Below are 15,438 nucleotides of genomic sequence, written 5' to 3'. Positions count from 1 at the left end.
AGTGATGAAATTCTTGGGGGCTTTATATGTAACATCTCGTCTAACCTCACAACAAAGCCACAAAGTGGACCTCCCTGTACAGGTGTTATGTATGAAGAAACGAGTAACTGGTGCCAAGACAGACTGTCAGTCCAAAGTTATATTGTTCTTACTTAGAAATTTCCAGACCCTGGAGAAGGGAATGGCAACCCACTCTAGTATTCTTGTGTGGAGAATCCCATGGACAGAGGAACCTTGCAGGCTACAATCCATGGGGTCACACAGAGTCAGACATGACTGAAGTGACTTAGCACAGAACAGCACCGAGATTTCCAGAACTCATGCTGTTCTCCTCATTTTCCTGGACTCCCAGAGGAAACATGTCCCAGCCCATCTTGCTGCTTTCTACAGGGCCATATGACCCACACAGGTCACTTTGAGGCTCAGGCAGTGATAGGTCCCATGAGACTCTCCATGTGCTCTTCCTCTGCTGTGGTCACTCTGGCAACCATGCGCTGAGGTCATGAAGCCACAAGATTGGATCTCTGAGTCTCCCTTGGAAGAAGGATGCCTCAGAGGACCCAATTCACCTACAATAGTCTTCCTGTGAGGGAAAAGTGAGCTAGTATGTATTAAGCTACTAGGACTTTGGAGATTTGTGTTAGTTCAGGATTATCTAACCTGGTTTGCCTATGACATTGCTGGATGTTTGAAATTTGGTTGGTCTGAGTTAGTGCTACAAGCCTGAAGTGTTGGTCTGTGTGTGTGTGTGCTTAGTCACTTCAGTCGTGTCTGACTCTGTGTGACACTATGGACTATAGCCTGCCAGGCTCCTCTGTTCATGGGATTCTCCAGGCAAGAACACTGGAGTCGGTTGCCATGCCCTTTTCCAGGGAATCTTCCCCACCCAGGGATTGAACCCACGTCTGTTATGTCTACCTGCATTGGCAGGTGGGTTCTTTACCACTAGCGCCACCTGGGAAGCCCATATTGGTCTCTGTGATAATCAAAATTTCTTCTTACCTTAGCCTTGTCAACTGAAATTCATTTTCTATCATACCTGTGCTGTGCTTAGTCACTCAATTGTGTCCGACTCTGTGATGCCATGGACTGTAGTCCGCCAGGCTCTTCTGTCCATGGGGATTCTTGAGACAAGAATACTGGAGTGGGTTGCCATGCCCTCCTCCGAGGATCTTCCCAACCAGGATGGAACCCAGGTCTTCTGCATTGCAGGCAGATTCTTTACCATCTGAGCCACCAGGGAAGCCCTCTACCACACCTAGTCTTCTATTTCCAAACTTCTACTTCTCCTCCTTTTCTTTCTCCTCCCCCTACTTCCTTCTCTCTTCCCCTTCCTCCTCCTCCTTCCCATGAAGAATGGAATCTTGAGCGTCATTTAGAACAATCTGGAATCGACTCAATGTCAGCCTCTTCACATTGACACAAGATAATCTGTCCTATCCTCCAAGGCCAACATACCTGACTCCAGTTTTCCTAAAATGTAGTACTCCCGATAATTTTAGGTGCTTCATGAATTAGCACATTTCATTTTTACTTTATTTTTTAAAATATTTATTTATCTGGGTTTCCCTGGTGGCTCAGACAGTAAAGAATCTGCCTGCAATGCTGGAGACCCAGGTTTGATACCTGGGTTGGGAAGATCCCCTAGAGAAGGAGATGGCAACCCACTCCAGTATTCTTGCCTGGAGAATTCCATGGACAGAGGAGCCTTATTTATCTGGCTGCATCAGGTCTTAGTTGTGGCACTCTGGATCTCTCCTTGTGACTCATGGGCGTAGTTGTCCCATAGCATGTGGGATCTTAGTTCCCCCACCAGGGATCAAATGCATATCCCCTGCATTGGAAGGCAGATTCTGAACCACTGGACCACCAGGGAAGTCTCTATTTGCATTATTTTTTGCTTTAGAAGTTACATATTCAAAAGCATGTTGTTGTTCAGTTGCTAAGTCATGTCCAACTCTTTGTGACCCCGTGGACTGAAGCATCCAGGCTTCCCTGACCTTCACCATCTCCCAGAGTTGTTCAAACTCATGTCCACTGAGTCGGTGATGCCATCCAACCATCTCATCCTCTGTCGCTCCCTTCTCCTCCTGCCCTTAATCTTTCCCAGCATCAGGATCTTTTCCAATGAGTTTGCTCTTCACATCAGATGGGCAAAGTATTGGAACTTCAGCTTTAGTATCAGTCCTTCTAATGAATATTCAGGGTTTGTTTCCTTTAGGATTGACTGGTTTGATCTCTTTGCTGTCCAAGAGACTCTCAAAAGTATGTTAGAAATCATCAAATGTGTGAGTTCATGATATTGTTGCTTAGGATAAGGCTAAAGGACATATTTATGTTTCAAAAGTAGACAAATATTTTTAGAAACTAAAATATCGTGATTGAAGCTGAGGACATGCTGCCAGATTGTGCCCCAAGCCATGGAGGGAATCCTCCAAAGCAAGGTATAGTGCCTGTCACGCAGGTGGCCAGCTATGCCTCCTTCCCAAGTCTTTGGGCAGTATGATAAAAGGAACACACCTCATCTATGTTTCTTCACATCCCTGGGCCAGGCAGGCATGCCCAAGGTTTTCTTTCCAGCATCAGTCAGTGATCAATAAAAGTGCAGAGGCCACCAGACAGGGCTATGAATAGTGTTTAAGAGCTAATCTCAGGCTCCTTTTCTTATTGGAGTCCATGATCTCATTATCAGAAGGTGACCTGATTGTTTAACTGATCCCACGAGGGGGCTAATTGCTTTTAGCTGATGGGGCAGGAGTAGAAGAACAGAACCTGGGCAGGGGTGGAGCATCTCTTACTCAAACATTGCTGTCATGTTTAGCATGGGCCCCTGCCAGGTTTTTGGGAGGGGGCAAGCCATCCAACTGGGTGCAGTCTGAGCACCTGGGTTCTCTGGTAAAAGGTGGTGTAAAAATGCAAAGACGGGCAGATTGATCCAGTCTCCCACGTGCTGAGATCTTCAGCACAAATTGAATTACTGGAATAGCTTGCCCTGCTCAGAACTCCAAAAACTGCCTTAATGTTAGTATAACTCACTGACTCTATGTTATACTATATTTAGATAAAGATGATGTCTTACTTTTCTCACAATTCTCCCCATCCTTTGCCTTTCGTTTGAACCAGGGGAATTCACAGTAACTTCTGGTCCTTATCTCCTGCAGGAGTTGTGGTTTCCTCACCACCCTTGGGCAGGTTATCTCCTCCCTGAGCTGGTGGATTGTCACGTAACACCAAGCTGTCTTGGCTCTGTCTCCTTTCCTATGGTCTACCAATAGCAGTCCCACAAATGATCATTTTTGTGATCCTAAATCAGCAATTGGGCCCAAAAAGGAGGAGGAGGAACAGAATAGTGAGAATTGTACAGTGATTTCCTCTTATCCGATACCAGCCTGGTCTAGGGTTTGGAAGACACCTCCAATTACCTGGGCCCTCAGGGTGGGAGATGGGAAGGGAAGTGAAGGTGTTCCATGCAACTTCATGAATTAGCACCTTTTATTTCATTTTTATAATTTTATTTATTTTTTTAATTTGTCAGTTACTTATTAAAAATTATATTAGATACCCCCAAAAAGAATTATGTTAGAAAACATAAAACCTGTGATTTCATGGATAGTATTGCTTAGGATTAGGCTAAAGGAGATCTTTATGTTTCAAAAGTAGGTAGATCTTTTTTAGCACGGACTTTTAAAAAATTTTTTTAATTTATTTATTGGCCACATCAGGTCTTAGTTGTGGCACACAGTATCTTCAATCTTTGTTGCAGCATGTAGGACCTAGATCCCTGACCAAGAATCAGACTTGGGCCCCTGCACTGGGCACACACAGAGTGCTAGCCACTGGGACACCAGGGAAATACCAGTACCTAGGTATTTTTTAAAACTAACGAATGAACAACAGGGTAGCCAGTGCACTGCCCCATTGGGTATCTACCATCACTTGTAAAAAAAAAAAAACAAACTATGGATCAAAAGAGTTCATAGTGGGGAAAAAAGAAGCAAGGGACACAGTAGGAAATAGAGAATTTTCTGAGAATGGAAAAAAGCACATCACTAATTTGTTAAACTGTATGGGAGCCTAAAGCTATTGTGACGGGGGCTATGTAAGCAAGGAAATTTTGAATTTGCAGGTGAGTTGGATGTCAAGGTGAAGAATATGTGGCCCAGAGGGGGGAAAGAAAAACAAATAGAGAAGATAAAGAGTTGGATAACTGAACCAGTTTAGACAACTGGCGGAAAGCCCCTGGGATGTGTACCTTCTCCTGAGCTCGTGTTTGGGCCTGCTGGGGCAGCCAGAACTTCCGCCCAGGCCCTGGGGACTCTCACCCAGCACCTTGCACGGTGGGTGGGAGTTGTTGTGGGACCAGGGTTGGGCGTCTTATTGTTTCAGTCTGCACAGCGGAGCCTCTGTCGGGAGAGGGGAGCCAAGAGAACATGGGCAGACACGCCGAGCAATGCCACAAGAAACACGACTTTTCCCTAGCATCAAACCCCCATGGGAGTTGATTTAGTTCTCAAGAGGACCTCATGGATTGTAGGATTGTTGTGGGACCAGAGGTCTGGCCTGGCCAGGGGCTATCCCCTTCCCAGGAAGCTGCACTGAGAGTGAGTTTATTTTGATACCGATCTAGTGGCTCAGATCCATCCCTAGCAGGAAGACATCAGCAATGCGGTTCTTCAGAGGTGGGGTTCTGCTGAGGGTTACAGAAGATACTCAGTAGGTAGAAAGCATCCTACGTGTAATTTCTTGCTTTGACTATGCCGTTCTGCCACGTTTCAGAGAATAAAATTTGACCTGTGGGATATCTGAATTAACTATTAATAATAATAATCTATGCACTAGTGGGGCTTTCCTGATGGCTCAACTGGTAAAGAATCTGCCTACAATACAGGAGGCTCAGGAGACATGGGTTAAATCCCTGGATCGGGAAGATCCCCTGGAGGAGGAAATGGCAACCCACTCCAGTATTCTTGCCTGAAAAATCCCGTGGACAGCGGAGACTGGCAGGCTGTAATCCAAAGGGTCACAAAGAGTCAGACACAACTGAGCAACTAAGTACAGACATAATCCATGCACTAGCCAGGGCTATTATTTTGGGTGCTGGTCCATTTTATTTAGAGAATACATTCAGTCTGTTGATAAATCTGCAGTTGGCATCTTTGCAACTTGAACTTTTAAATGAGTTGAAGCCAGACCCCAAACATCCAAAACCTACTTACTTACTTGCTTATTTATTTGGCAGCATATGGCCTAATAAGTACAAATAGACAGCCATCCATCTGTGAGTTCTGCCTGATATGGTGGGAAAGAAAGACTTGCCAGGCACACCAGCACATAGGGGAATCCCTTTTGTTTAAGAAACGCTTCTTCAAAGGATTCGGCATCCCTGCCTCCCTTTGAGCACATTGCTGTGTGGGAGGCTCTGCTGGTCTCCCTACAATGACAGAACCGAGGAGCCTGTCTTGGGTTGGTGCTTTCCTCAAAATGCACAGTCTGAGCAAAAAACACAGACACAAAGCATGCACAGAGAAGAAGTCAGCGCTGAGCAGAGTGTGGGCTGAAGAATCCTGCCTCCTAAGGAGGTGACAGTCAAACGACGCTGGCTCATCATGTGTGTCAAAGGCAGCATTCGGCAGGTAAATAGCAATTAAGCATTTCCCGCCCACTCACAAATTCCATGCTGGAGACACTGGTTTTGCAGGAGCCTCTTCCACTATTGGGTCCATTCATACTCAAGCTCTTTTTTAAGAAGGAATCAAACAAGCCTCTAATACATCAGGCACTGTCTCAGAATGCTTTCAATCGTAACCACAGAAAATCTGTAACATTTCACTCTTATTGCCCTGGCATTTAATCACTTATCCTTGCCTTGTTTTTTTGTTTTGTTTTGTTTTCTGTAGAATGAGATGAAACACCAGTTATCTGAAAGTAAGTACAGAATCAATATGCAGTGCCTTAATATTTACCGTAAGGAAATTTAACTGAGCAGGACCTCACTTGAGCAGGACACGTGTTCACCTAATTTTGTATCGTTACCTATCACAACTATGTTCAGAAACACAGAACCAAAATATTCTCATTTGGACAAGGAATGAAACTATATAAAACCCCAGAAATAAATGGATTCTATGAAAGTGAAGTGAAAGTGTTAGTCGCTCAGTCGTGTCTGACTCTTTGTGACCCTATGGACTGTAACCCACCTGGTTCCTTTCTCCATGGGATTTCTAAGGCCAGAATACTGGATTGGATAGCCATTCCCTTCTCCAAGGGGATATTTCGACCCAGGGATCGAACCCAGGTCTCCCACACTGTGGGCAGATTCCTTAGTGTCTGAGCCACCCGGATTCTATGAGGCAATACAGAATACATTAAGACTGTATATGTCAAATTTAAGATAATTTATATCAAACAAAATATGACAGTATATATAATTAAAACAGTGACAAATTGTGACAATTTGTCAAGTGCTAGAGAATTAAGGGGAAGAATAAGGAATTGAAGCCATCATGGAAGGCTTTGTCAGTGAATGAGTGAACAATTAGGAAAAGTTGATACAATGCAATTTTTATATAGGTATTGCTTTCTAACATACCCTTAAAATATAATGCAAATAATGCTTCCACTCAATAAAGAATGTACTCAGGTTTGACAAATGGTCATCAGTCCATGCCATTTAAAATGCTGTCTTTCAAATAGTTGATGTCTGCTTTAGTCAACAATATCTAACCCAATACTCTGTAAATGACCTATATGGAAATAGAATCTAATAAAGAGTGAGGTATGTGTATGTACAACTTAGTCACTTTGCTGTACAGAGGAAACTAACACAACATTTTAAATCAACCATACTTCAATAAAAAATTAATTTAAAAAATATATCTATGTTACCCAAATGTTATGATCTATGCAAATGTATTGCTTTGCTTGTATAGGCTCCTATTTCAGATAATGTTACTTCTTTTCACAGTAAAACAAAGTAGTAAGCAATTTTCCCCTTCTCTCTCAACTTCTCGGAAATAACTGCATTTTTGTATAAGCCATCTGTGCTGTAGAGATCTGAATTATCTCATAGAAGGAGGGGGAAAGGAGGAATAGTGAGGACTAGTGATACAATTAAATTTAAAAAATTGTGGTTTGCCTGGAGTTTTGGTCTACAACCTGCCAGGAAGTGAGTGAAGAAGTCATTGGCAGGTGCTGCATTTTAGAAGAAGGTTCTTTTCCCAGGCTGGGTAAGTCAGCCTCTTGCCAGCCTCATGTGTAGGAAGAAGGGCAGCTACCTATATCGCGTAATTTGAAATGTACAACAAGGCCCTGCTGGCCATAAAATAGCTCTTCTACAAACCTGCAACAGCCCAGTAGGCTCCTCAACCAATCAGTATTAACCAATATGCGTAAGTCTGAACACTCATTTGCTGCCCAACAGTTGCTGAGCATAAAAGCAAATATGAGATATTGTCCCTGACTTTAAGACCTAACAATAGGTCAGAGGGACAAACATAGAGTAGTTGAGATAATATTAAATACATGAAGATAATATAATAATATATTAATTATTATAATATATTGATATTAATTAATATAATTAATATATCGATTATTAATGATATATTAACATACTAATAATATAGAATTTAAATTATGTGATGAAGTTTCAAGGGCTATAGAATTAAGAGAAAGGAGAAAGAACTGGAGCAGTCATGGAGAACTTTGACAGTGAATAAGCATACAGATGGAGGAATGGAATCTAGAATGACAGCAGGGGTAAGAAGTAAGGACAGGAGATCAAGAAGTGTTGTAGCACAGAGACAGGGGTAAAGGGGGCTTTCTTAGGACAATGAGACATGTCTGATCAGAAGAGGGCACTGAAACAGTGGTAGGAAATAACTTTACAGCAGGGTCAGATGATGGAGGCCCTCCTTTCCAGTCTATAATCCCCACCTTTACCTTTTTTTTTCCTTCCATAAAGACTAAGAAATGAAATCTTTACCCCAGTTATACTTATCATCCTATTTATTTCCTTCGAAAGATTTATCTCAGAGTTCTATTATCTTCTTTTTAATTCATTTACTTGTGTACTTACTTACTAGTTATTGTTCAAATCTGCTTTGTACATAGTGTGTGCTCAATAAAGAATGGATGGATGGATGGATGAAAAGTCTTTCTATAAGACACTTGGTGGAGCTTGGTGGGGTGGTCTTTCATTCTCATTCATTGTCTCAAATTCACCAACTATTTTATGTTCCTCTTGAAGCAAAAGGAGCCCAGTCCTCAAGAATCCAAAAGGCGGCATCTTTCTGAGGAGTCTGGGGTGTGGATCTTCAGTATCAAGGTTAAGTCCTGTAAAATTTAAGAATCAATGAATTCCACACTGGGGAACTCTGTCAGTCTTGGTAGAAGCAAGTTGGTACCTGGGGAGTGAGTGGAAGAAAAGGCATTAGAAAAATAGGAAAGACTTCAGAAGAGAAAAAGAGATGGGTACATAGAAAGGGAGTGAGCATCAAAAGAAGACATTTCTAGGACCTACCTGGTACCAAGTTTAGAACTGTCAGAATCAGAATTTCAGTGACCCCTCCCTGGTGTCTGCCTGTGACACAGGAAGTAGCTAGGGAATCAAAAGATATATAAGAACAGAAACATCAGAGGACTTCAGTAGTTATAGATGAAAGTCTGGCAATAATTCTCTGTAAAGGAAATGTCTGCACTTTTGCAAAACTTTGTAATTTATATCATTATCTCTTCATTCATAGGATGACAGAATCTTTTTTAAAATATTTGTTTGGCTATGCTGGTTGCCGTGCACGGGATCTTCAATCTCCACGCGGCATGTGGGTGCTTTAGTTGGGGCATTCAAACTCAGTTGCTGTACATGGAATCTAGTTCCTTGATGAGGGACTGAATCCCAGGCCCTCTGTATTGGGAGCATGGAGTCTTAGCCCCCGGACTGCCAGAAAGGACATGGGGGGTACATTTGTCAACTATCAAGCTTCAGAGAGGTTTTTCCCAAACTATTCTAAACTAAAACCAATCTATTTTCATTTTAAAAGTTTAGGAAGGTAAAACTACTATAATTCACCTTCAATAATGAAATAGCCTTTTCTTTTTAAGAAATCTTCTTTTTAAGAAATCTTCTATGACCCAATACTAAAAAATCCAACTTAGACTGAGCTGCATGCTTATCTAGGAATAGGTCTAAAGCTGAACACAGGTGTGTTCGTTCTTGGAACCACCGTCAAGTACCAGTTCTCTCACCGCAGGCTCCTGGCTTCCTTCTTGTTTCGGTTTCCTCTGTCTTCTTTCAGTCCCACAAAGTAACAGAAAACATGTTGAAGGACTCTGAGTCACAGGGGACAGGGTGTTTAAAATCCCACCCTATACTCTGCAGTGCAAGGCAGCTGGCTACTTGTCTTTATATATAACTCAAAGTGCTTGTCCCACTCAACCCATTTCCAATTTTTATGAGATCACATAAGAACTAGTGCTACAGATTTACAAAATCCTTAATGTTGAAAGAAAAATTTAGGGTTTTCCATTTTTTTACAGTTTTATTCAAACTGTTTTCTGTATTTGGAGCCATATATGAAAGATTGAAAAAAAAGTGCTTTGAAAATGAGTAAGTGGGTTGATATTGTTGAAAGCCATGGTTCTTATTGTGGAAGAAGGAACTTACAAATATAAAATGAGAGAAGGACAGAAATAATCCTTTGGAACTGTAATTGAATTGGAGGTATTGGTGTGAGCTATGATTTATAAAATATGTATGTATATATACATATCTGTGTGCATATGTGTATCATAAATATATACATGGATTTGTGTGTATATGCATATGTACATGTTTGTATTTCTTCTTTTTTTAATATTTATTTATTTGGCTGATCCAGGTCTTAACTGTGGTATGCAAGTTCTTTTAGTTGAGACTTTCAAACTCTTAGTTGTGGGATCTAGTTCCCTGACCAAGGATCAAACCCAGTCTCCCTGCTTTGTGAGCGTGAAGTCTTAGTCACTGAACCACAGGGAAATCCCAGTATTTGTTAGTGTTATACATTAAAGGGCCAAGAGGCAAAGATTTCGCCCCCGCCCCCGGTAGCAATAAGCATACCTAGATCTTGGTCTCTAACACCATTCCTCATTAAGAGGAATCAGGGATTCTCAGAGAAGTGTCTGATTTCAGGGACAGGATAGGCTAGGTGCAAAAGGTCCTGGGATATTTTGCTGTGCCAGAAAGTAAGAAGATGCTCGAACCAATGATGAGGACATGTTACAAAGGCACAAGAACCAATTTGAATGGGCTTCTCCTGACCAAATCTGGGACAGTCTGAGCATTGGTGTCCCAGCATCAATCATGAACTTTAAGCCAGCGAATAAATAAGAATTAGTATATCAATTCCCAAAACACATAGACAGATAATAGTGGTGATTTATAATGATAGATAGATCGATAGCTAGGTGGATATGAAAAGTGAAGTCTTCTGCTTACAGTACAATGCAGAAGATCAAACAGTAGACACGAATGTTGTGCTGAAGTTTGACAATTATCATTTTGCAGCTGTCATGATTAAAATCAAACCAAGAAGGAATTGCCATTGAATGTTAAGTTTTGGGAGAAAATTTTGATGACATAGGGACATTTGCATAGCCCTATTAGTTGCAAGAGAGAGAAAAAAGTAATTATATAATGAGTTTTAAGGGGAGCAGGGGCAGTAAATACATTCTTTAAAAAATATCAGTCTTGTGAATTCCCTGGCAGTCCAGTGCTTAGTTAGGACTCTGAGCTTCCACTGCAGGGGGCTTGGATTCAAGCCTTGGTCAGGGACTGAGATCTCACATGCTGCACACAGTGCAGCAAAAAAAAAAAAAAAAAAGGTATCATAAAAGACAAAGAATATTTGTGTGATTTGCTCCAGATTAATGGAAGTTAGAGAGACTTGACAACTAAATATAATACCTAACCCTAGAATATATCCACAGGAAAGGAAAAAATACTACAAAATGACATTACTAAATTACAGATAAAATTTGAATATGGATATGTGAATTTAAGACATAAATGACCATCTTTCAGTCATCTTTATGAAATACACACTGAAGAATTTAGGTGTAAAGGGCCATAATATTTGCAGGATGACTTTAAACAGTTCAGGAAAACGAGAGAGACAGAAAACAGAAACAGTGACGGAGAGAGATATTAAGGAGCAGAGATGACAAAGCAAATAGCATAATGTTATGTAAATGAAAGGTCTGGAGTGTTCCTTATAATGCTCTTAACTTTTGCAGCTTTTTATAAATTTGAAACTGTTTCAAAATGAAAAGCTTAAAAAGAGAAAAATTGTGATAATCTGTAGCTCTAAAACGAATAAGAGGAAACGATTCCATGGGATACTGTATTGTTGTCTTCTAATTATCACTGCAAATTAATTTTCCTGCTTACTTATTTGAACGTAAAAATTTTTTGAAAAATATTTGAAGAACATTTACTTGGAAGTGACGTTTTTAGATGTTGCAAACCTCTGCTGGGCCCTCAGTGTCTTATACTAAGTGGCATAGAGTCTTAGAAACAGTCAATAGATGGTCTGGCTTGCAACAAAAACTTAGCCCAAGGAACGTTGACCCCACCCACATTTATCAGTGTCAAATCCCAGATCTCGGCCCCCTCTTCAAACTCTTTTCTTAGGTTTTAAGAACAACACCATCTTCCCCCTCAATATATTTTTAGAATTTTCCCTAAGTACAAACCTGTAATAACAAAGGAAAACAGAAAATAATTATACATTTTATCTCCTCACCTCCCCTTCCCAGGAAATGTGCTTCAACTTAATTTAAACCACTTACATCAGCAGAGTATTTCCTGAGTAGTCACGTTGTAGAAATGTGAGGTCAGTATTTACCTAAGATGAAAGCAAATACGTTTTTTAATAGCTAGTAAAGATGAACTTGAAAATTTTTTAAATGTCTGGAAGTATTTATTGCACAAAAGACAGATGTGGAATCCAAAATACAGTATTTTATTCTAGATAATCAAAATGTTCTAAAGAAGCCATGAGAACGTATCCTAGTAAGCTGAGCTCTTGCTATGCCAGCTGGCCCAGTGCATGAAAATCTCCTCGAAAGCTGGTCACTGAAGACACCTAGAGGACATATGCATAAACTGCATGGTAACAGGATAGTAAATACTCTGTTTACAGCGTTTATTCAGGATGCCTGGTGGGAGGAGGTAGCGGTTGGAAATTGGGACTTTGGTAATGAATGCTGGGAAATCAGATCCTCAGCACATACCAGCATAATTTTTCACTATGCTTAATGTGCTACCTTAGCTCCATAAGAGTATGTTAAGTGATATTTCTGATATAATAGATAAGAATGAGTGTCATTGGCTAAAAAAGAAAAATCATTGAAAATCTCTATTGCAGTTGATAATAGTCAAAGAAGGTAGAAAATCTTTGCTGCGTTTATTCTGATGCCTTATTGTGCTTTCCTATTGCTTAATGCTACCTGTACCTATGGATTATGTAACCTTTAAAAAGTTGTTTTAGGGAGATACAGTGGTTAGGACGCATGCTTCCACTGCAGGGCCACAGGTTTGATCCCCAGTCTGAGAAGTAAGGTGGCGCTAGTGGTAAAGAACCCACCTGCCAATTCAGGAGACACAAGAGACATGGGTTGGATCCCTGGTGGGGGGAAGATCCCCTGGTGTAGGAAATGGCAGCTCACTCCAGTATTCTTGCCTGGAGAATCCCAAGGACAGAGGAGCCTGGCAGGCTATAACCCATGGGGTCCCACAGAGTCAGACACGACTGAAGCAAAGCATTCTTGGAGGTAAAATCCCACAAGCCATGCTGCATAGCAGAAAAAAAAACAACCCTTTATTTTAATGCCATTGAAAATTCCGCTTTGCCTTAACCAAAAGCCCCAGATTTGTCTGCCCTTAGTTAGAAAGGAGAGGTGACCGATCTTACTCTCTTTGGCCCATTGACCTGCCAGTATTCTTTCCAGTTTGTAGCTGGCTAATGGAGACACTGCTTTACTGCTTTAGGATCCTGGACTTTCACAGTCTAGGTGTGCAACAACGTGCACTTATAGCAAATGTACTGGTCTGTTAAACGTATAGCTACAACTATAACAAGAACAACTATTTTTAACACAAAATCCCATGGCCCAGAGAGAAATATAAATATTTCAAGCAATATTTATTACAAGAATGCAGGCTGTGTCTAGCACTCCTTTGAAAAAGATTGTAAAGTAACCAAGGCCCTTCCATGGAGGTATTTTAAGAGAAATTTTCCTTTTTCCTTTGTTGCAAAGGGTATTACTTCAGGAACATCTGCTTTATTGTCCCAATTATTGATTTAAAATACTTGAGCTTTCTGCCTAAATTTCTTCTCTGTTTTTAGGATAGGGATCAGGGGACAGGAAGAAGTTGCTTACCAGTGTCTGGAAGCACTTAACAATAAGAAACTTGAGTATGAGGCTGCATTTTTATGTCCAGACAGGGTGTGGTTGGACATAGACTGGGAACTGAGGGAAATGTGTATTTGGCATTCAATTCTTTTTCAAAGAGGTAAACAATGGATAGATTTGCTCATTCCACAAAAGTCAGGAGGAATATTTGCTAATACACATGGGGATAGTATTGTTTGATCTTTATTGAGCACCTACATAAAATAGACAGAACTGAATGATGTGAATAATTTTGAAGTCTTTACATAATGTGTTTCAGTCTCGGGCTTGAATGATACAATTCATTAAAATACATGTGAAAAATAAGCACAATCAAATGTTTTTGGATGGTTGATTAAGTGCATATGCTGTTAAGAGATTCTGAACTAGTGAATTAAGTGACCATTGCTGGAATAGTTAATATAAAAAATAGGAATCCAGAAGACTCGTAAAGGTAGAAGAAACAAAGGCCTAATTTTAAAAGAAATAAAACTAATAAAAACTTTTGTCTCTTAGTATCTTTCATGCCTAGACTATCTAGGATCACAGATACTATTTTTTTCTTTTAAGTAGTCTAATGGATTTTCTCAACTTGAATTTTATTCCTAAATACATAATACACATGAGTTCAAATTTGGGGTAGAAGAATAAGACATACTATAAAAAGTTTTCCTCCCACTCCGTTTCTTAGCAACCAGCTTCCTGACTCAGAAGCAACCAACGTTATGTTTTTTAATGTACTCTTTATTTTATACGTATAAATACATACACACACACATCTTCTTTTCCTTGATTTTTATACTTGCATCAGCATTCTAAACATTGCATTCTGTACCTTGCTTTTTCCATTAAATATATATTTGAAAGCATGAAGTACATAGAGCTCTCTTTTTTATAGCTTTATAGTATTCCATTGTATGGATGTACTGTAATTTATTCAGTGAGCCCTTAATCATGAATATTCAGGTTGTTACCAAATCTTATTTTCATCATTTGCTATTAAAAAAATGGTACAGTGAGTAACCTTGTGTATACCCATATGCAAAGTATAGACTGGGACTTCCCTGGTAGTCCAGTGGTTAAGACTCCACGCTTCCACTGCAGGAGGCACAAGTTTGATCCCTGGTTGGAGAACTGAGATCTCACATGCCACACGGTGCAGCCAAACAGAAAACAAAAAGGTACAGACCTACATCTACAGAATACATTCCTTGAAGTGAGATTCTGGATCAAGACCTTGGGAGCTCACAGTTTTGGTAGAAGCTGCTAAAGTTCCCCCAAAGAGGTTATACCATTTATATTGAACCAGCACTATAGGAAGTGTCTGCTTCCTCACCTTTTCCAACATGGACTTTTAAAAAATATACCTCCTTCCTTGCTGATCCTTAACATGGTAGTTTCTGTAATTTCCTTATTCTGGGTCTAGTCTGCAAAAATCCCACTACATTTAAACGTAGCTCCTCTGCAGCCATCTTTCACTGTCTCCACCACTCCCCACAGCTCACAGACCTTACCTTTACCCCCACTTCTCGGCCCTGGTTTGTATCATTTCCTCTGCTGGAAGGTCTTTCCCCATCAATATGTCCTTCCAAACAATCACCTTTCAAAATCAAGTTCTACCTTCACCTCCTGCATGAAATCCTTCTCAGTTATATGATTCTCACTGACCTCTTCTCCTTTAAGGGCTTTTCCACAGGTATGCCAAAAAGGGTTGCAGGCAAATAGAACTATTGAGCCCCCCACCTTGGGTCTTAGGACCTGCAGGCTCTGGATTGGTCCTTTGGCCAGGTCTACATTGTTAGTTTACCCAGGAGTTCACAAAGAATTGTCATTTGCTATGCAAACCATGACATGAAAAATGAAGGTTTGTAGGTTTTCTATATTCTTACAGGTTTTTAAATCTTTTGTTCTGTGGCAGTACTAGATTTTGGACCCATGTCCTCTGGCTCTGAAGTTCATTCAAGCATTTCTACAATAAACTAGCTCTTTTTTAGCATGTGCTGGTGG

The 15,438-nt window shown here is 40.5% G+C and overlaps 1 protein-coding gene across 5 annotated transcripts in view; it reads left to right on the top strand.

The window, feature by feature from the left end:
- Nucleotides 1-15,438, top strand: part of NRBF2 (nuclear receptor binding factor 2) — a 248,653-nt gene that overhangs the window by 172,276 nt on the left and 60,939 nt on the right. For 2 of the 5 annotated variants that reach the window (XM_081568978.1, XM_081568981.1), the window contains exons 6-8: nt 5,898-5,925; nt 8,249-8,326; nt 11,794-11,870. The exons of 2 other annotated variants lie outside the window; for them this stretch is intronic. The gene's annotated coding sequence lies outside the window, so the exon portion shown is untranslated. The remainder of the gene's footprint in view (nt 1-5,897; nt 5,926-8,248; nt 8,327-11,793; nt 11,871-15,438) is intronic. One more of the 5 variants, XM_081568982.1, reaches the window with a different exon arrangement.

The sequence above is a fragment of the Giraffa tippelskirchi genome, chromosome 2, assembly GCF_054371585.1.
Source record: "Giraffa tippelskirchi isolate mGirTip1 chromosome 2, T2T-mGirTip1v1.2.pri, whole genome shotgun sequence".
Lineage (NCBI taxonomy): Eukaryota > Metazoa > Chordata > Mammalia > Artiodactyla > Giraffidae > Giraffa > Giraffa tippelskirchi.
Note: the sequence above shows the minus strand (reverse complement) of the source record. Positions and strands in the feature narration are given on the sequence as shown.